This window comes from Berghia stephanieae, chromosome 4, assembly GCF_034508935.2.
Source record: "Berghia stephanieae isolate SIO BIC M18660-M18661 chromosome 4, UCSD_Bste_1.3, whole genome shotgun sequence".
NCBI classification, from domain to species: Eukaryota; Metazoa; Mollusca; class Gastropoda; order Nudibranchia; family Aeolidiidae; genus Berghia; species Berghia stephanieae.
In genome coordinates, this window is record NC_088363.1 from 2,691,467 (window position 1) to 2,715,140 (window position 23,674).

Consider the following 23,674-nt stretch of genomic DNA (forward strand, 5'->3'; position numbering starts at 1 on the left):
CTTCACATCCATTTTGAATAAAAATTAGGCTTAAATTCCGACGATTGAATGATAAATGAATAAAAATATGTGTAGAAAATAGGTAAACATTCACAACACGTCTGTTGTCGCCGGATGCCAGCGCCATAAACTGCTTCGCATGATCGAACCGCCAACAGGCGTCACAGAGAGAATTTTAAAGTCATCCATGCAGGGCTCGGTGAACCTTGCGTCTATACCTCAACACTGCAAGTTTCGGTTGAAGTAAAAGACCAATTGTATGAGTCATTAGACGCCATTGTCAACAAGATCCCAGAAGTGGAGCACATCTACCTTCTTTGCGACTTCAACGCGCGAGTTGGTGCCGACAGAGAATTATGGCCAACCGTTTTGGGGCACCACGGCATAGGAAAGATGCATGAGAATGGTCAGAGGCTTCTTGAACTCTGCTGCTATCGCAAACTATGCGTGACGAACACCGACTTTCAGAACAAGGCATGTCACAAGGTGTCATGGAGACATGACAAGGTCAAAATACTGGACGTAATCATCACTAAGCGCGATTCTCTAAACAATGTTTGCAACACCAGGTCCTATCAAAGCGCTGATTGCGACACCGATCACTCCTTGGTTGTCACAAGGGTGAAACTGACACCAAAGAAACCATCACTCAAAGAGAAAGGGCCAGCCCAGGATCAACATCAGCAAGACAGCTTACCGGGAAAAGAATATAGAGTTCAACGAGCAACTCGAGAAGGCTCTCAACACAGCTCATAGAAAAGCAGAACAAAACGCAGAGGACAGCTGGAACTCTCTTAGAAATGCCATTTACAGCACTACAGTTCTGACGTACGGCAAAAAGGAGCGCAAGAACAATTATTGGTTTGATGCCAGTATTACTAAGATGGAGCCAGTTATTGATGCCAAGCGCAGCGCACTTGTCAGCTATAAACATGAACCAAGTCAGAGGAACCTGCAAGCGTTACGAGCTGCACGCAGAATGAAGCACAGCAAATAGCACGACGTTGCGCCAACGACTACTGGCTTCAATTGTCGGACAACATCCAGCAAGCGTCTGACAGTGGCAACATAAGGGCCATGTATGAGGGCATCAAACAGGCGACAAGCAAATCTACAAAGAAAACTGCTCCACAGACAAGGACAAGCATATGGGAAGATGGGTAGAGCACTACTTGGAACTCTACGCCAGTGAAAACTCTGTCACCCAAAAAGCGTTAGACGCAATTGAAGGACTGCCGGTACTGGAAGAGCTAGACGCAGAACCAATTATGGAGGAGCTCAGCAAAGCAATCGATGCTCTGGCCTGTGGCAGAGCACCCGGTGAAGACAGCAACCACCCGAAATCATCAAATGTGGAAAGCCAGCCCTCTTGGAACCACTACTAAACTCCTGTGTCTTTGCTGGAGAGAAGGCAAGGTACCCCAGGATATGCGCGACGCCATGATTATCACCCTCTACAAAAACAAGGGAGACCGTAGTGATTGTAATAACTATAGGGAAATCTCTCTACTGAGTATTGCGTTGTCCTCGCTCGATTAATAATAATAATAATAATAATAATAATAATAATAATAATAATAATAATAATAATAATAATAATAATAATAATAATAATAATGACGACGACGACGATGACGTTAACCCAATCACATATCAATGCTATACAACCCACAGCACCCTTACTATGTTCCCAAAGACTTGTCCTGGCAGTGATGACGTTCTTCGGCAAGTTCTTCGTCTACTCAGCCAGAGTTAATCTTTCTGTAGCCATTCTGTGTATGGTACGAAGTGACGTCAATACTAATGTCACAAATCCTGGACAGGACGTCAATTTTACCCACACAGACACTGGGCAGGACAGCAATTCTACAAACACGGGCATGGGACAAGAAGAACAGGTGACGTCAGATGATGTAAGTTTCCATTTTCCGTTAAGAAGAAAGATAGAGAGAAAGGCGAGAGATAGTGGGTGGGGGGTAGAAAAATGAAAATAGATATACAGCGGGAGAGAGAGTGAGAGAGAGTGTGTATCTGAGAGAGAGGTGGAGGAGGATGAGAAGGAGGAGGAGAGAGAAAATAGAAAGGGAGAGTGAGAAAGGAAAAGAGAGATTGAGAGAGAGAGAGTGTGTGTGTGAGAGAGAGAAAATGTAAAGAGAACGAGAGAGAGTGTGTCGGGTGGGGGGAGAGAGAGAGAGAGAGAGAGAGAGAGAGAGAGAGAGAGAGATGTTTCAGCAAAACTTGAATTACTCAGTTATGGTGACTTGAAAAACTAAAAGAGGTAACGACATTCAAATATCTAGGTGTGACACTAAGCAAAGATGGGACTAGCACAATTGAAATTCGAAAGAGAATTGCAAAGGCAACATTAGTGATGACTCAATTAACAAAGATTTGAAAAAGTAGCATGAGTCTTAATGTAAAGATCAAACTGGTGTTGTCAACCTTGTACGGATGCGAAGCCTGGACACTTACAATGGATGCACAAAGGCGTATAAGGGCGTTTGAAAGCAGTGCTATAGAAGACTGCTACGCGTGTCACATACGGAGCATCGCACAAACGAAGACGTCCTGGAAGAAATAGAAGCTCGGGCAGACCCACAAGAACCTCTTCTAGTGACTGTGAAGCGCAGAAAACTGCCCTGGTTTGGACACCATACTCGACACGATAGCCTGAGCAGGACAGTCCAACAGGGCACAGTCGAAGGCCAGCGCAGAAGAGGGCGCCAAAGGAAGATGTGGCTGGACAATATAAAAGAATGGACGGAGTTGTCGGTTCCGGAGCTGCTACACAAGGCTAGCAACAGGCAGGCATGGAGAAAGACTGTAACTTCTGCTTCACGAAATCCTACCCAAAGACCATCCGGTCAAGGGATTGAATGAGTGAGTGAGTTGTCTTGTTGTATGTCACTCTCCTCTCTGGTTGGAAGGTCCAGGGTTCGAGTCCCGCTCTGAGCGGCGCAAGGCTGAGTCCTTGGGATAGGCTGTTTACTTAAATTGTCACCATACTCAGGTGTTAAATGAGTACCGAGGAGATTACAGCGTTGTCTATGTCAAGGAAAATCATTGGAACATCGCCTATCAAATAACACAAACCGTCCTGCAGATGAAGTGTTGCTGTTGGCTAGAGATACCTTGTAAAGCGTTTTGAGCACATTTGGTGGATAATGCGCTATATAAATGCTCAAATTCCCCCACTGTTTTCTCATTTAACCTTCATGTTGTTTGTATTCCCTCCAGGGTGAATTTGACTGGGACAAATCCATGCAGTCCCAGCTTCTATCCATGTACTTCTTTGGGTACATCTGCACTCAAATTGCTGGTAAGAATACCAATAGATAGAATGAAGTTAACGTCACTCGGGTCTTTGTTATTGTTTTCTTTTCTTTTTTTTTTTTTTTTTGCCATCCACGTTTATGAGTAATTCTCACTTAACTGTATTAACCAGACTATAAACGTTGAAGGTTACACATAATTTTGTGTGTTGGTTCGTTATATTTCCGGATGGCAATGTTGTGAGCTTCGTAGCCAAGCGCATACTATCTATAGTATAGTTCATTACTATGGGGATAGGCTCCGCCACAGTCACTGGAGAGGAGCAAAAAGGGAGAAATTTGACTCAAACGATTTTTAACGCAAAAATTGGAATAATAAAAACGCGTCGAAATATCGCTGAAATCAAATTTCTTCCATTTTACAAAAAAACAAGACAAGAGTTCTTGTCATAAATGATGAAATCAACCCTTTTTGTACATCTTCGGGAAATACCAAAGCTTGATTTCACTTCTAAATATTTATTACAGCTAATCAAGTTGAAAAAGTATGAAATTTGAGAAAAGTTGCTGGATACCTTTCTCATACGTGCTGAGCATAACTTCATGAAAAATAACCGGATTTACTTCAAATAAAAATTAGAATGCTCTGTGGAGCATACATTACGATGCATTGTAACGGCTCATAATATTTTCATGAAATGTTCACCACAAAAATACTTGAATAGCGATGAAAAACTATGCAAACAACTAGATGTTTCTCTCATTTATATTTTTAACTATATTTCAATTTTATATCTATTAGTAATTTTTTAAAACACCCTTTATAATTATAATGCCAAAGGTCGAGTGTGTGTGTGTGTGTGTGTGTGTGTGTGTGCGTGGGGGAGGGGTGGGAGCCTGGTGAGCTACGGTACACTAATGATCTGGCTGTAAATATGTGGCTATGTGGTCTTGTGGTATGACACTCGCTTTTGGATCGGAAAGTCCTGGGTGTGAGCCTCGCTCGGCGCATAGTTGAGTCCTTGGAAAAAGGCTCTTTACTCTCATTCTCTCATCGTATACTCAGGTGTAAAATGAGTACCTGGCCGTTAACAGCGTTGTCTTTGTCCGAAAAATTGTAATATCGCCTAACAGGCGTTATGTCTCGTCTTACATGTTAACTGTTGCTATTTGTCATGGACCCCTTGTAAAACGCTTTGAGCACGTTTAGTGGATATTGTGCTGTATAAAGGCTCAATTAATTATTTTTTCTTAATTTCTATTCCAGGTGGTTGGCTGTCGTCCAGGCTAGGGGTAGAAGGGTGTGGGGGTTCTGTCAGTTTGTCAGCGCCATCTGTACGTTACTCACCCCAGTCAGTGCCCGTACTAACTTTTACCTTGCATGTGCTGTCCGGTTCGTTCTTGGATTTGCTGCCGTGAGTATGGGGTGGTAAAATAAGGTAATAGGTGGTAAATTATGGCTTAATTTTTACCACTGTTGCAACCATCACCACCAGCACTACCATCACCATTACCATCACTGCTACTGTGAGTATGGGGTGGTAACATGAGGTAACGGGTGGTAAATTATGTCCTAATTTTTAACAACAAGATATGAAGTGAGTAGAAAAGTGCCAGAAGACAATAGAGAATAAAAAAATTTTTTCGCGGCGGTGGTGGGGTTTGAACGATGGTGGCGCGCGAACGAGCCGGCGATCTCCAGTAGTGGGTGAGAGAAGGCTTTAGAAATATGACTTGGGTTTGATACGAATATTTTTGTGTTCGTGGATAGCTCAGACGGTAGAGCCACGCTCTCACCAGCCAGGCGGAGTTGTCGTACCAATAAGGTCGCAGGTTCAAACCCCACCACCGCCGCGAAAAATTTTTTTTTATTCTCTATTGTCTTCTGGCACTTTTCTACTCACTTCATATCTTGTTGTTACCAACATAAGTGTCTGCTCCACTCACTTTTCTGTCCTAATTTTTACCACTGTTGAACCCATCATCATTGTCACCATCACCATCACCACCACTATAACTGCAACCATCACCACCACCAATACCATCACCATTACCATCACTGCTGCTGTAAGTATGGGGTGGTAACATGAGGTGACAGGTGGTAAATGGCCAAATTTTACTCCTGTTACTATCACCATTACCATCAACACCATCGCCACTATCACGTGGCTCAGAGGTACGGTCTTTGCTTCGTACCCGAAAGATACCGAGTTTGATCACCCGCAGCTGCTCTGTCTGGCCTTGACCAAGTCACCTCGTCCTAGCTCAATTTGCGATGCTGCACTGCGGCTAACGCCTGGGTTATTCCAGTCTTTCCGTGGAATAGACCCTAGAGACAAATGTCCCTTAAGTGATAAATAAAGGGAATTTTCTATTACTACAGCCACCACCACAACCATCACTATCCATCTTTCTCCTCCTGATCCTCCTCCTCCTCCTCCTCCTCCTCCTCATCATCATCATCATCATCATCATCATCATCATCATCATCATCATCATCAACACCAACACCAACATCACCAGCAGCAGCAACAACAGCATCCTCCTCCTACTCCTCCTTCTCCTCACCACCACCACCATCAGCAGCAGCAGCAGCAACAACAGCATCCTCCTCCTCCTCCTCCTCCTCATCATCATCATCATCATCATCATCATCATCACCACCACCACCCCCACCACCACCACCCAATCCCCTTCTCCCTTTCCTCCCTCCCCCACAGGGTGTGACATTTCCATCCGTCTATTCATTACTAGGACGATGGGCTCCGCCACTGGAGAGGAGTAAATTGGTCTCTTTGACATTCTCAGGTTTGGTTTTATACCTCTAGATTAAAGCAAAACTGATGTCCTATACATTCTCAGGTTTGGTTTTATACCTCAAGAAAGAAGCAAAACTGGTTAACATGCGTCATGTCCTGGCCTACATTTTAAGTGCTGCTGTTGGCTAGCGGCCCCTTGTAAAGCGCTTGAGCATGTTAAGCGGATTTTGTGCTACATATATGTTACAGTTAAATCGCCTGGATATAATACCGGTTTTTAAACAAAATTGAGCATTTATATAGCGCAATATCCACTAAACATGCTTAAAGCGTTTTACAATGGGTCCCTGGTCAACTGCAACACTTAATATGTCGGACGAGACATGACGCCTGTTGGGCGACATTAACACTGTTAACGGCCAGGTACTCATTTTACATCTGAGTACGGCGAGAGAATGTGAGTAAAGAGCCTTTTCCAAGGACTCAACTACTATGCGCCGACCGAGGCTCAAACCCAAGACCTTCCGATCCGAAAGCGAGTGTCATACCACAAGACCACATAGGCCGTAATACCGGTTTGATACGATGGGACACAAATGTAGAAAATTGCTGTCATCACACTAATTATTCTAAAGTAATGACCTAGTAGTCAAGATGATGAACCCTGAATGAATTATCTGAAGGTGAACACAGTCGTGAGATTTAATAAAGTCTCATTATTATTTTGATATGGATGGTTCATACGTAATTGAACAAAACACGTATTTAAAATTTTGGCCAGAAAACTCGTCCTACAATCAAATATTATTATCTGTCGATTAAAATGACCCTCATCTTTGGCAAAAATTCTCAAATCTAGTATTTTTAAGGAGGGCTGCGTGAAGTCCTAGGTTTAAGAGTTTTGTCCGGTTGGGGTTCATTTTAAATCGATCGATATTTATTAAGGACCAGTTTTCTGACAAAATTTTAAATAGGTGTTTTCTGGGATTTTTTTTTTCGGAGTAGGGGCAAGGCTGTGCAAAAGGTAACTTTTATTCTCTATTATTTTCTGGCACTTTCCTACTCACTTCATCTCTTGTTTTATCAACATGTGTGCCTGCTCCACTCAATTTTCTGAATTAAAAATTCACCCCAAATAACGGAACATACTCAATGTCTCAATTGTTTCTATGTTATATGTTTGTGTTGAGAATATTGGCCGTTAAGCTTAATACTCTTCAACAGTCGTAACGTCACTTCCTTTCTAATGACGCATGGTATCTTAGTAACACTGGCTCTAAACTATCGGAACAATGGCGGACGCCCGTATGAAATATTTCTCCGACGAGCATAAAAGCGTATCCAGTGGGAAAAAACCCCTTAAATTTGATCCTGTTTTTACTTTTACACATTCTGGTCACAAGGCATAAGAAAAGTTCTAGCCAGCATGAAGAATAAAAAGTACTGATTTTCTTTGTTTAGAACCAAGATGGCCGCCGTTGCCGGGCGGCGTGACATCAGACTACTGAATCCAATTGCTGGCCAACTAACTTCGCGTAGGTTGTGTGTGTTGGACCCGCGATCTCAAGTAGTCGGTGAGAGAGAGAGAGCTCTAATAATGACTAGGGTTAGAGACGATCTTTTTTGGGATCGTGGATAGCTCACACGGTAGAGTCACGCTCTCACCGACCAGGCGGAGTTGTCGTACCATAAAGGCGGGGGTTCAAACCCCCATCACAGCGCGAAAAAATGTTTATTCTCTATTGTCTTCTGGCACTTTCCTACTCACTGCGTCTCTTGTTGTAACTATAAACTCCGCTTTTTCAAGGACTCAATTATGCGCCGTTCCGAAGTCGAGTCATACCACGAGACCATATAGCCACACATATCTATGTTATAGTCACTCTTGAAATGTCTTACAATGAATTGTGGGAGGTGGAGGAGGAAAATGAGGACGTAGAGGAGGAGGTGGTGATGATGATGATGATGTCTTACAATGAATTGATGGAGGTGAAGGAGGAAAAAGAGGACGTAGAGGAGGAGGTGGTGATGATGATGATGATGATGATGATGATGATGATGATGATGATGATGATGATGATGATGATGATGATGATGATGATGGGGTGATGGAGGTGAAGGAGGAAAGTGAAGAGTTGGAGGAGGAGGTGGTGATGATGATGATGATGATGACGACGACGACGACGATGATGATGATGGTGATGATGATGATGATGATGATGATGATGATGATGATGATGATGATCATGATGGTCATGATGATGATGATCATGGGGTGATGGAGGTGAAGGAGGAAAATGAGGAGTTGGAAGAGGAGGTGGTGGTGATGATGATGATGATGATGATGATGATGATGATGATGATGATGATGATGATGGTGGGGTGATGGAGATGGAGGAGGAAAATGGGGAGTTGGAGGAGGAAGTGGTGATGATGATGATGATGATGATGATGTATAGAGGAAATTGCGCTATATAAATACTCATGTGAAGTCAAGATTACAACACTCGTCTGTGTACAGTTATGAAGTTATCGATAGATAGTATGCGGTTGGTTAAGAAGCTCATAACATTGCCATCCGGAAGTAATAATAATAATAATAATAATAATAATAATAGATCTTTATTGTCCACAAATATGGCAATTTGTCATTTAGTTACACTTGTCATAACGTTATATGATAACTATAACATTGAACAGACACCTCTCTCTCTCTCTCTCTCTCTCTCTCTCTCTCTCTCTCTCTCTCTCTCTCTCTCTCTCTTCCTCTCTTTCTTTCACGCATGCGACATACACAACATCAACATTTTCATTTCATTTTCAATTCGTTACATTCTTGGCAATTCAACACCAAATATTATCATCATTATCAATTGGTCACTTCATCTAGCCTAACATTAAACAAATTAATCAGTCAATCAGTCAACGCATCAATCCTTGGTTTTGCTGTACCATATGAAATATTCAACATTTTTATTGCTGATGGAACGAACGTTGATTTATACTTGTTAGTTCCACATTTAATCTGACAAAAACTTCTCCCAGATGGCAAAATATCAAATTCATGGTATAAAATATGTTTTTTATTGTTGGTAATTGAGAATGCTGTCCTTTCTATTGCTTTTCCATGAATTCTTTCTACTTCATCAACAGGATGGTTTATTATTTTTGATGCCTCTTTGTAATTCTAAATCATCATACAATGCTTTATATAATATTAAGCGAAGGATAGGTCTTCAATCAACAAATCGCGAAATAAGATGAAATTAGTGGTGCACTTTTGTGTCGGAAGTAAACAAGGCCGCCGCCATTTCGATTTCCTTGAGACAAAAACATTGATACGAACGATTTTTCCGAGGATTTGAAGCAGAACTCTAAACGTTAAAGTTTGAAGTACATACCATTCATTAATACGAACAATCATACAACGTTTAATACGCAAATGAGTGAAACGTTGCCATGAAACAAATAAATATCAAAAGAATTCATCACATAGGTGTATAGAAGTATAACCGACCAACACACAAAACTGTGTGTATCCATGAACGTTTATAGATAGTATGCAGATGACGTCACTCAGGCCTTTGTTATTGTTTTTGCCATCCGCGTTTGTGAGTTGTTCTCACTAAACTGTATTAGCCAGACTATAAAAATTCATGGTTACACAGAGTTTGTGTGTTGGTCCGTTATACTTCCGGATGGCAATGTTGTGAACTCCTTGGCCAAGCGCATTCTATCTATAGTCGGGTTAATACAGTTCAGTGAGCATTACTCATAAACTCGGATGGCAAAAAACAATAACAAAGACCTGAGTGACGTCATCTTCGAATTATCTATAGTTAATATGAAGTTGACGTCACTCAGGTCTTTTTTGTTATTGCTTTTCAGCCATCCACGTTCATGAGTAATTCTCACCAGACTGTATTAACCAGACAAAAATCGTTCAAGGTTACACATAGTTTACATAATATAGATAAAACGAAGTTGACATCACTCAGGTCTTTGCTATTGTTTTTTTTTTTGCCTCCGCGTTTATGAATAATTCTCACTAAACTGTATTAACCAGACTATAAACGTCCAAGGTTACACATAGTTTACATGTAGATAGAACGAAGTTGACGACACTCAGGTCTTTGCTATTGTTTTTTTTTTATATTTTGCCTTCCGCTTTTATGAGTAATTCTCACTAAACAGTATTAACCAGACCAAAGAGTGTGTAGGGTAACATAGTTACCAAGAGCTCTCACTTCTCTTGACCGCAATGCTATTGTCGCGTGCCAGGCGAGACAGCGAGGTGGGTGTACTCCGCGTGTATCATGCGCGCTAGGCTTACTGATACGAGTACAATGAAGAAAATACGAGTAGAAGACGGAAGATGCTTGGCTTCACCAAAAGCGGGAAGTGAGAGCTCTTGGTAACATAACCATCGTTACCTACACGCTCTTTGACCAGACTATAAACGTCCAAGGTTACACATAGTTTACATATAGATAAAACGAAGTTGACGTCACTCAGGTCTTTGCTATTGATTTTTTTTCTTTTGCCTTCCGCTTTTATGAGAAATTCTCACTAAACAGTATTAACCAGACTATAAACGTTCAAGGTGACACATAGTTTTGTGTGTTGGTCCGTTATACCCTCCGGATAGCAATGTTGTGAGTGTCTTAGCCAAGCGCATACTATCTATAGAGGATATTGCGCTATATAAATACTCAAGTAAAGTCAAGATTACAGCACGAGTCTATGCACAGTTATGTTGTTATCCATAGATGGTATAGATAGTATGCGCTTGGCCAAGGAGTTCACAACATTGCCATCCGGAAGTATAACGGACCAACACACAAACTCTGTGTAACCATGAACTTTTATAGTCTGGTTAATACGGTTTAGTGAGAACAACTCATAAACGCGGATGGCAAAAACAATAACAAAGGCCTGAGTGACGTCATCTGCATACTATCTATAAAGTTAATGTCACTCAGGTCTTTGTTATTGCTTCAAAGTTACACATAGTTTTGTGTGTTGGTCCGTTATACTTCCGTATGGCAATGTTGTGAGTGTCTTAGCCAAGCGCATACCATCTGTTCCGATTCAATGACTGTTTGTTTATACATCTGACAGGGTTGGCTCTTGGAATGATCGTCACTTTGGCTGTCTCTGGCTTCCTTTGTGAATATGGCTTTGACAATGGCTGGGGTTCCATTTTCTACCTGTGTGGTCAGTGATGTGTCTGTCCTGTAATAAAAATAATAATAATCTTTTCTTTAAAAAATATAGCATTATGGAGAACATTGTGCTTATTTGAGTCAATAAAATAATGATACGGCGAACAACTCTACAGAAAGATTCGAAAATTAGAAATGTATTTTTTACAGATAGATAAACAGATAACTTGATTTCCTTTCATAATTTAAAGTCAGTTTGAAAGTTCGTTGAGTCAAACCGATATCATAAAATATGTACTGACGACACTAAGACTCTCAAAATTACTAATTTTGACACTGTAAAAAGTTGTCAGTTTGCGTCATCTATTTATGACATCAAGTATTATTATTACTTCCGTTGTGTTGTTGATTTAGTGGTGATCAGTGTTGTTATGTAGTAGTATGTTCTAATTGCGTGTATGTTTGTGTTTGTGTGCGTGTGTGTGTGTTTGTGTGTGTTGTGTGTGGTGTATACATGTGTGTGTGTGTTGGCATTTTTCAGCAAATCGTGGCATTCATAGTGATATTATTCACTTGATCACATGAAGGTATTCGGATTTACACAAATTTTAAACAAGTTTCACCGATTAACAACGTCTACTAATATTACTGCTGATATTACGGTCGTTTTTATGCCATCGATGTGATAATTATTGCCCTGGGAAATATTTAGTTAAACGATGCCGGAAAACTGTCAATTGTATCTGTCTAGCTTCTAGCCCGAACAAACTTGATATTTTTCGCGTCTGCTTTAGATTTTCATTTGATCTCACATAAGTTAGGTAAAGGGGAGATATTCTGAAAGCTCCTACATCCCCAGTATTCTTTCAATTTGTATTTTCACCGTAAATCTTTTGTCGGGCGTTTATTTATTCAATTTGTCATCATATAGAAGCATTTTTAAAACTCTAGAACAAACCTTGATAGATTTGTGAAAGTTTAAAATTTCCTAATTTGACCATTGTTTTGATTCTCGGCCGCCATTTTAATTTGTGAAGTATTGAAAGGTAGTGCAAAGCAGTCCGAGGGTTTTTTTTTTCTATTAGGGTTAGTCATAATGCTAGGGTGTTTATTTTCCTATTAGGGTTAGTTAAAGGTACTCTAGGTTTTACTTTTTCTTGGGGTTAGTTTAGGGAATATTATTTAAGTTGTTTCCCTTTGTAGGAGCTTTCGGAAGGCCTCCCAAGTCAAGCGTGGTAAAGACGAGTGACTTATTGATATTGATATCTACTGACTGATAAACTAAAATCATGCCGAATAAAGCATGGCAGCGACAAGCACATCGATTAAAGTGTGCATCTAATCGTAATCAAGATAATCAAGAAAATGATTCAGGCAATATCGAATGAAAATAGTTCTTTCCCCGCGAAATTGCGGGCTTTTTACTAGTAATAATAATAATAATAATAATAATAATAATAATAATAATAATAATAATAATAATAATAATATAATAATAAAATGATAATAATAAATATAAATAATATAATATAATAATATAATAAAATAATAAGAATAATAATAATAATAATAATAATAATAATAATAATAATAATAATAATAATAATGATGATGATGATGATGATAATAATAATAATAATAATAATAATAATAATAATTAATAATAATAATAATAATAATAATAATAATAATAATAATAATAATAATAATAAAAATGATGATGATGATGATGATGATAATGATAATAATAACAGGCGGGTGTTGTGAGTATTCTACCCTAAGCGCATAGCATCAACTGATTCCTACATGAAGACCATATCAATATTATGTTACTACTGCAGGCATCTTCCACCTGATATGGGTCGTTGTATGGTTCTACCTGACGGCCGATAGCCCAGAAGAACATCCTAGGATATCGACCAGAGAAATGGACTACATTCAACAAGCTATTGGGAAAAAGACCCTGAAGAGGGTGAGCTTAATGAAATACGATTCAACAGTCGTGACGCTAATAGGATTCAATAGTCGTAACGTCACTTCCTTCCTAATGACGCATGGTAACCCTAGCAACACTGGCTCTAAACTATCGGAACAATGGCGGACGCCCGTATGAAATATTTCTCCGGCGAGCATAAAAGCGTATCCAGAGGGAAAAAAACATAAATTTGATCATGTTTTGAGTATTACACATTCTGGTCACAAGACATATGAAAAGTTCTAGCCAGCTTGAAGAATAAAAAGTACTGATTTTCTTTGTTTAGAACCAAGATGGCCGCCGTTGCCGGGCGGCGTGACATCAGACTACGGAATCAAATTCCCTCGTATTGACTCATAGTAATTTAGTGACTGGATCTAAACTATCGAAAGAATGGCGGACGCCCTTATGAAATACTTCTCCGACGAGTATAAAAGTGTATCGAGAGGAGAATAATATTAGATGGAGAGAGAGAGAGAGAGAGAGAGAGAGAGAGAGAGAGAGAGAGAGAGAGATCTATTTTCTATACACAGTCAATGATCATTTATCTGTTACCGTATATTATATTACACCAGAAAATCCGAGTTCCATGGTTTTCGATGTTTACATCCGGGCCAGTATGGGCGATAATCACAGCTCACTTTATTCACGGCTACATTGGTTATACGCTACTTACCTCCCTTCCCATGTTTATGAAAGAAGCCTTGAAATTTGACATCAAGAAGGTAAGAATTATATCCTTTGACAAACACCTATCATTTACAGGTCAAATAACCCAAATTATTTTTGGGCTCATTATAATGGAAACACATTCTGACCAATGTTAAATATTGTCCATTATAAACAAGCCCAAAATTGAGTTCTGTTACCAGACCTGAAAATTTGTGCACGTCGTCATCCCTCATCCTTTTTTAAATCAATGAATTCATCTTCCATCGATTCAAACTCAGGTACTGATAATAACTTAAATAAACAAACTGTCTCACGATTTATAACATTTTATGATTCAAAAGTGAACCGGCGTCAGTGCATGACATAATCAGTCAGAAGGTGAAAACTTTGGATTTTGTTATTTAAATTAATGTGTTTTTTGCATTTTCTGAAAGAATGTGCTCACTAGAGCAATTTAATTTTTATATGAAGTAAATCGGGTGATTTTTCATGAAGGTATGGAAAAGGTTTGTCAAATTTCATACGTTGTCAACTTGATTAGCTGTAACAAATAGTTAGAAGTGAAATCAACCTTTGATATTTCCTGAAGATGTACAAAAGGGGTTGATTCAATAGTTTACTACAAGAATGTCATTCATCAACATTCTAACATGAAAACCAAGATAGCTTTCGTTTTCTGAATTCATCCTACCACGTTTATTTCTCCCTCTCTCTCTCTCTCTTTCTCTCTCTCTCTCTCTCTCTCTCTCTCTCTTCCTTTCTCTCTCTTTCATTACAAAAATGTATTGTGTATAAAGATTCAATAATCTTTTCCCGACAGTGGATCAAGACGGCGAGGATCAAAGACCAAAATCTTGTTGCTTTTTTTTTCTTTCATATATTTTGTCTGTCTTTGACATATTTTTTTCAAACTTTCAAACTTGTGGTAAGACACTCGGTTTCGGATCGGAGGATCCTGGGTTCGAGCCTTACGCTCGGCGCATGGTTGTGTCCTTGGAAAAGGCACTGTACTCACATTCTCTCACCATACTCAGGTATAATATGAGTACCTGGCCGTTAAAAGAGTTGTCTCTGTCCGAAAAATGTGTAAGATCGCCGAACAGGCGTCTTGTTCCGTCCGACATATTACGTGTTACTGTTGACCAGGGACCTCTTGTAAAGCGCTGTGAGCACATTTAGTGGATATTGCGCTCTATACAAAAGATCAAAAATTTCAAATTAATTAATATAATTTTTTATTGTTGAAATAATTACTTATAATTTCAATTTATATCAATTCAGTTTATTTTTTTCATTAATCCTCTCTCAAGAAAACAAAAGAAAACAAAAAAAAAAAAAAAACAAAGCAAAAACAAAACAAAAACAAACAAAAACAAACAAAAACAACATAGATACACATTTTAAAAACAGTCAAAAGCAAAACAAAGAAACAAACAGACACACACCCAATGGTTTTAAAAGGCAATTTATAGATAGTATGAACTTGACCTTATTCGGGTCTTTGTTATTGTTTTTTGCCATCCGCGTTTATGAGTAATGCTCACTGAACTCTATTAACCCGAATATAAACGTTCATGGATACACACAGCTTTGTGTGTTGGTCCGTTATACTTCCGGATGGCAATGTTGTGAACTCCTAAGCCAAGCGCATACTATCTCTAGATAGTATGAACTTGAAGTCACTCAGATCTTTGTTAATGCTTTTTGCCACCCGCATTTATGAGTAATTCTCCCTAAACAGAGCCAGACTATAAACGTTTAAAGTTTTCACATAGTTTTGTGTGTTGGTCCGTTATACTTCCGGATTGCAATGTTGTGAGCTTCTTAGCCAAGCGGATACTATCTATACATTTGTTTCAGAATGGTGTCTTGTCGTCACTTCCATATCTGGCCGAATTCATCAGTGGGTTTTTCGTCGGTTATTTGGCAGACAGATCAATCGAGAAAGGCTGGTTCCGTGTTCTCAACACTAGGAGGATATTTCACTCGATATGTAAGTGTTAGCTCACTCCAGTACGACGTATACTTATCTGCAGGTCTGGTTACCCAAATTGTTATATTATTGGACTCGTTGTTTGAATAGATAATAAATACTCTGAAACCAGAACAAAATGTTGGCCTTTAATTGTGTTCGGTTACCAGACCTGCAAATATGTTCACGTCGATCAAACGTAACAAACACGTCGTTATTATTATTATTATTATTATTATTATTATTATTATTATTATTATTATTATTATTATTATTATTATTATTATTATCCTCATCATTACTATCATCATCATCATTGTTTTTATTATTATCATTACTTTTATCATCATCATCATCATTACCATCATCATCATCATCATCATCATCATCATCATAATGACCAACGCCATCATGCTGTCGGCAAGCGCTGCGTCATGCTGTATGCGCTTAACTTAGTAGAGCGGTCAGGAATTGTTTATGATTTAGTGCCGACGACACTAACAGTTTGTTCCATTCCTTAGTGCTTCGTGGGGAAAAGTCTATGTTCTCTATAGGTGTTGTGTTTGGTCTATTGATTGTGTATGCGGCTATGTATCGCCTAACAGGCGTCATGTTCCGTTCTACATGTTACGTATTGCTGTTGGTCAGGGATCCATTGTAAAGCGCCTCACAAACGCGGTCAAAGCGCCTTACAAAGGGTCCCTGACTAACAGCAACACGGACCATGTAAAACAGAACATGACGCCTGTTAGGCGATACATAGCCGCATACACAATCAATAGACCAAACACAACACCTATAGAGAACATAGACTTTTCCCTACGAAGCACTAAGGAATGGAACAAACTGTTAGTGTCGTCGGCACTAAATCATAAACAATTCCTGACCGCTCTACTAAGTTAAGCGCATACAGCATGACGCAGCGCTTGCCGACAGCATGATGGCGTTGGTCATTATGATGATGATGATGATGATGATGATGATGATGGTAATGATGATGATGATGATGATGATGATGATGATGATGATGATGATGATGATGATAAAAGTAATGATAATAATAAAAACAATGATGATGATGATAGTAATGATGAGGATAATATAATAATAATAATAATAAATAATAATAATAATAATATAATAATAATAATAATAATAATAATAATAATAATAATAATAATAATAATAATAATAATAATAATAATAATAATAATAATAATAATAATAATAATAATAATAATAATAACGACGTGTTTGTTACGTTTGATCGACGTAAACATATTTGCAGGTCTGGTAACCGAACACATGTAAAACAAAATATGACACGCCTGTTGTTAGGCGATAATACAATTTTTTTTTTCCGACAGAGACGCTGTTAATGGCCGGGTACTCATTTTTTTACACCCAAGTACGGTAAGAGACTGTGAGTGAGACTCAACTATGAGCCAATTGAGACTCGAACCCAGGACCTTGCGATCCGAAAGAAGAGTGTCATACCACAAGACCACATAGCCGCACACACAATTTTGGGCATTTGATAGGTATATTTGTGAGAGCAGACACCTAGATTGTTTACAAAGAGTTTTAACATTTCTCTCGATTCTCCACCTCAGCACTCCTGTGTCCTGCTGTGTCATTCTGCGTGTTAATTCAACTGGACTCCTCTCAGCGCTACTGGGCCGTGTTTCTGCTGTGTGTGTGTACATCGTTAAAATGTTTCAATCGTGGCAGTTACCTTGTGAATCACCTGGACCTGTCGCCAAGGTAAGCTGGGAATTCGTAGCTGCCAGATTACCAGAGGCACTCATGGTCAAATTCGACTTCAAAAGTGACCAAATAGAACGTCATCAAACACGTGATCAAACACCACTAACCTTTTGACCCCCTTGAATAACTCGCTGGTTTTGATAAACAAAATCTCGACGAAACTAGGGGAAACTTAATTGATACAAAATGTTTTTAATCAAGACTTTTATTTAATAATATTATAGAAAATTACATTTTCAGTGAGAAAAATCCCAACGTACGGTACTGTAACCGATGAAAAAAAATATCGACTTAAAGTCACTACCAATTCTAATGTTCGGGCCAATAGGATTCAGTAGTCTGATGTCACGCCGCCCGGCAACGGCGGCCATCTTGCTTCTAAACAAAGAAAATTGTTACTATTTATTCTTCATGCTGGTTAGATCTTTTCATATGCCTTGTGATCAGAATGTGTAGAAGTCAAAACATGATCACATTTATGGTTTTTTTCCCTCTGGCAACGCTTTTATGCTCGCCGGAGAAATATTTCATACGGGCGTCCGCCATTGTTCCGATAGTTTAGAGCCAGTGTTACTAAGTTACCATGCGTCATTAGGAAGGAAGTGACGTTACGACTATTGAAGAGTATTGAAAGAAAAATAAATACGCGTCAAATTATCTCTTGAGTCAAATTCCTCCCTTTTTACAAAAAAGGGCGACTATATTGTAACAACTTATATTGCGCTATATAAAAGCTCAATTTTTACGACTGTTGAAAAGTATATTATCATTAAAATCCATCAGAATGTTGTGGAGATATTCACATCAACGCGTGCACACTGGTTGTGGAACAGACTATAATATGTAGGACGAGACATGACGCCTGTTAGGCGATATTGCAATTTTTTTCCGACAGAGACAACGCTGTTACGACCAGGTACTCATTTTACACCTGAGTACGGTGAGAGAAAGTGAGTAAAGAGCTTGCCATTTCCAAGGACTCAACTATGCGTCGACAGAGGCTCGAACCCAGGACCTTCCGACCCGAAAGCGAGTGTCATACCACTAGACCACATAGCGCACAAATGTTAACAAAGCAAAAACGTATATACATTATATTATTCTTATCTTTTCCATTTGATCCACAGTTACGCCGGTATAATGTTTGGTATAACAAATACAGCAGCCACCATTTCTGGGATTATCGCCCCTATCATAGCAGGGGCACTCACTCCAAATGTAAGTGTATATATTGTTAACTCTTTTTATTACGAAAACATAAAGTGTTTTATTATGTATTACCTCTATAACGAAAACATAAAGTGTTTCTATTATGTATTACCTCTATAACAAAAACATAAAGTGTTTCTATTATGTATTACCTCTATAACGAAAACATAAAGTGCTTCTATTATGTATTACCTCTATAACGAAAACATAAAGTGCTTCTATTATGTATTGCCTCTATAACGAAAACATAAAGTGCTTCTATTATGTATTAACTCTATAACGAAAACATAACGAGTAAATAATAATTTTGGTGTAAAAGTGAGACAATACTAAAATACAACGTTTCGCTCTTTGGCCTTCGTCAAGCAACAGACAAGACAAGTAGATAGTAGTGAGAAAAATATATGAAAAGTGTTTAATATTTATACGATCAGACCTGTCTAGTGCTACGAAATTTTCGTAGAATTATGAATTTTCGGATGCTACTTGGCAATATATATATATATATATATATATATATATATATATATATATATATATATATAGACAGAGTTTTGCTGGTTAAGCTAAGAGGACCTGTAGTTGACACCAATATTATTCAAGTTTATGCACCAACAGAAGAGGCGACAGATGCAGATATGACAGAGTTTTACCATTCACTAGACAAAGCAAAACGAATGTGTAAATCACAAGAAGTCCTTATGGTAATGGGGGACCTAAATGCTAAGATTGGCAGAGGCAGAGATGGTGACATAATCGGACCACATGGACTCGGAGACAGAAATGAACGAGGAAACATCTGGGCAGATTGGTGTAGAACAAATAAATTAATGATTTCAAACACCTGGTTTCAACAACACCCAAGAAGAACCTGGACATGGCAATCACCAGGGACAGAGCAAGGAACCAGATAGACTTTATAGCAGTATCATCAAGATTCAGAAATGACATATTAAATTGCAAAACCTACCCAGGCGCCGATGTAGACAGTGACCATGTCCCAGTTGTTTGTACAGTAAGGATAAAGTTTAAAGCTATTCAGAGAACAGCTGGTAGAATAAAGAGGGATTACAGGTTATGCAAAGACAATGGCATACAAACAAAAATGAGAGAAGAATTTGAAAATGCACTCATGATACAAAGCCAAAGTGAACCTGATAACGAAAAATGTGAAAAACAATTTGATATATTCCAAAAGTGTGTCAAAGCAACTGCAGAAAAGCATTTACCAATAGCTCAAATAAACAGCAAAAAGGAATGGATGACAAATGAAATTCTAAACCTATTTGAAGAAAGACGAAAATGCAACAGAGGGTCTGCAGAATACCAAACATTGAACAACCACATTAAATCCAAATGCATCGAGGCACACGAGAACTATCTAGACTGGAAATGCTGCGAAATCGAAAGAGAATACAAACCCAACCCCCAACAAGCTCACCAAAGAATAAAAGAACTATCAGGGAAAAGGAAAAGCAAAGCAGCAGGAAGTTGTATCCAAAACAAACAAGGGGAACTGCTATTTGAAGAACAACATATAGAAAGCCGATGGGTAGAATACATAGGCGAACTGTACAATGATCCAAATAGAAATGAACCACCACTGAAATTCAAAGAACCATTAAGCGGACCAAACATCACCAAAAGTGAAATTGAACATGCCATGGAACGAATGAGGGATGGTAAAGCAACAGGCCCTGATGAAATATCTGTAGAGGTATTAAAAAGCCTAGGAGATCTAGCAATTGATGAACTTCACATATTATTCAACAATATATACAATACTGGGAAAATTCCAGAAGATCTCTGTAACTCTATTTTCATAGCAATACCAAAGAAAGCAGGTGCAGTCAGATGCGAAAATTTTAGAACTATAAGTTTAATAAGCCACATCAACAAAATACTGTTGCGTATAATTATCAACAGGCTAAGGAATAAGATTAACCCCGAAATCGCAGAAGAACAATATGGATTCCAACCTGACAGAGGGACAAGGAACGCAATATACCTCCTCCGTGTTTTAAGTGAAAGAGCTATACAGGTTCAGACCCCACTATACCTCTGTTTTGTCGACTACAAAAAAGCTTTTGATAGAGTACGTCACGAAGAAATACTAAAACAACTGCACTCCATTGGCGCTGATGAGAAAAACCTCAGACTCATGCAAAAATTATACTACACCAGCAGGCATCTATCAAAATCGGAAACTCTACAGGAAATTCCATTCCTATTAAGAAAGGAGTCCGTCAAGGGTGTGTTGCCTCACCAGATCTGTTTAATCTATACCAAGAAACAATCATGAGGGGCATAAATAATATAGAGGGAATAAAAGTAGGAGGTCACAACATAAATAATATAAGATACGCAGACGATACGGTACTCATTGCAACATCAGAAATCCAACTTCAAAAGATTGTTGACAAAGTGGTAGTAGATAGTGAAGCCAAGGGAATGGAAGTGAATATCACCAAAGCGGAATGCATGGTAATACAGAAAAACCCCGAAAACAACAACACCTGCAATATAACGATTCACGACGAGCAACTTACCAACGTAGAAAGTTTTAAATACCTAGGTTCAATAGTGACAACAGATGGAAGATGTAACCGAGACATACGAGCAAGAATAACTCAAGCCAAACAGGCCTTCATGGACCTGGGAAACATTTTGAAAAACAAACAGGTGTCGTTCGGGATTAGATTCCGAGTCTTGAAGTGCTACGTGTGGCCAATCTTGTTATACGGATGCGAAAGCTGGACTACAAATGCAGAAACACAAAAGAACATTGAAGCTTTTGAAATGTGGTGCTTGAGAAGGATGCAGAGAATATCGTATACTGCACACAAAACGAAAGAAGAAGTGCTAAAACAAACATACCAACAAAGGAAACTAATGCCCTTAATAGTGGATCGACAACTATCCTTTTTCGGACACATAGTAAGGAAAGATAAGAATGAATACCTGGCAAGTTGTGGAAAAATACCTGTTAAACGCGCCCGGGGGAGACAAAGAAAAACACTCATAGACCAACTGAAGGGCTTCACCAACCTAACAATCCAAGAGCTGTTTGAAAAAGCAAGAGACAGGGAGGAATGGAGAGAGATAATTCATGCAGTATCCGAAGCCTGGACCAGGCATGGAACCTAGAAGAAGAAGAAGATTATATATAATATATATATATATATAATATATATATATATATAATAATATATATATATATATATATATATATATATCCGAAGCGAGTGCCATACCGCAAGACCACATAGTCGCACAGGGCTGGTACAGTACAATACTCCCCTGGTTTCCAGTACGCCGAATTCCTGTACCCTCTGCAATACAGGGACCCTTTGCAAAAGCACTTTTTAGCACATTTAAGTGTATATTGTGCTATATATAAACCTCACGTTTTATTTCGGCACGCTCGAATTCTAGCACGCTTTTTGGCTTCTCCCGCAAGCGTGCTATAATCCAGCGAGTACTGTATGAATGTTAACCATTTATTTGAATTAATTTTCGAATTCATTTACTTCGGGGTTTGTTTGGTTTTTTTTTTCGCATTCCGTCCAGAAAACCATAGAGGAATGGAGAAATGTATTCTACGTGTGTGTTGGTATCGCTGTGTTCGGTTGCATCGTCTACGTCATCTTGGCTGACGCAAAGCTCCAGTCCTGGGCCATCATCAAGACCAAACTAGACAATGTCTTGACTATGGACAAGGACTACCCCAAACAAGACAAGATCTTGGATGACGTCACAGACACTGGAAATACTTACTTATGATAACGTCAACGTTTCATGTAAAGATATTATTATCTCAATGAAAACTAATAGATAGAATGAAGTTGACGTCACTCAGGTCTTTGTTATTGCTTTTTGCCATCCGCGTTTATGAGTAATTCTCACTAAACTGTATTTACCAGACTCTCAACGTTCAAGGTTACACATAGTTTTGTGTGTTGGTTTGTTAGATTTCCGGATGGCAATGTTGTGAGTTTCTTAGCCAAACGCACATTATCTATAAATAGAATGAAGTTTACGTCACGCAGGTCTTTGTGATTGCTTTTTTTGCAATTCGTATTAATGAGTAATTCTCACTAAACTGTATTAACCAGACTATAAACGCTTCAAAAATTTCCCAAGACTTGTGTGAATTGGAAGTTTAAATAAATATGATAAAATAATAGACAGAATGAGAAAATTAAGGGGAAATAATCCTCAATATCTCAAAATGGGAAAAACGGAGTTAGGGAGTTTTGGAAAACCACTCTTCAATACTCTTCAACAGTCGTAACAGTCACTTCCTTCCTAATGACGCATGGTAACTTAGTAACACTGGCTCTAAACTATCGGAACAATGGCGGACGCCGTATGAAATATTACTCCGACGAGCATAAAAGCGTTTCCGGAGGAAAAAAACCCCATAAATTTGATCCTGTTTTGACTTTTACACATTCTGATCACAAGACGTATGAAAAGGGAATGAAAAGTTCTAGCCAGCATGAAGAATAAAAAGTAATGATTTTCTTTGTTTAGAAGCAAGATGGCCGCCGTTGCCTGGCGGCGTGACATCAGACGATTGAATCGTATTGGATGTGAATTGGTTTGAAAACGATACAGTTCCGAGTTCCGATTCAATGCTCGATGAATCGTTTTGCCGCAAGGGTCTCGCGGACAGCGAGCTCTTCAAATATCCGCTACAGCTCTCATGGGGACCCCTTGTATCGCGCTTTGAGCACCATTCGTGGATATTGCGCTGTATAAAGTCTCAAGTTGAAGTTGAGTTTTAGGCGATTAAGTATAAGAGGTGAGAATAATGATATAGGTACTCATTGGCACACCGTTCTGGTGTGACCAGAATTGGATTCAGTAGTCGGATGTCA

The 23,674-nt window shown here is 38.8% G+C and overlaps 1 pseudogene across 1 annotated transcript; it reads left to right on the forward strand.

Annotated features, from left to right (window-relative positions):
- Positions 1-1,678: 1,678 nt before the first annotated feature.
- On the forward strand, positions 1,679-22,645 carry LOC144969899 (sialin-like; annotated as a pseudogene). Its single transcript, XR_013644883.1, has 11 exons — positions 1,679-1,913; positions 3,238-3,319; positions 4,540-4,687; positions 5,993-6,080; positions 11,153-11,248; positions 13,038-13,168; positions 13,747-13,896; positions 15,704-15,836; positions 17,429-17,579; positions 18,710-18,800; positions 22,362-22,645. The product of XR_013644883.1 is annotated as a sialin-like (transcript).
- The last annotated feature ends 1,029 nt before the right edge of the window (positions 22,646-23,674 follow it).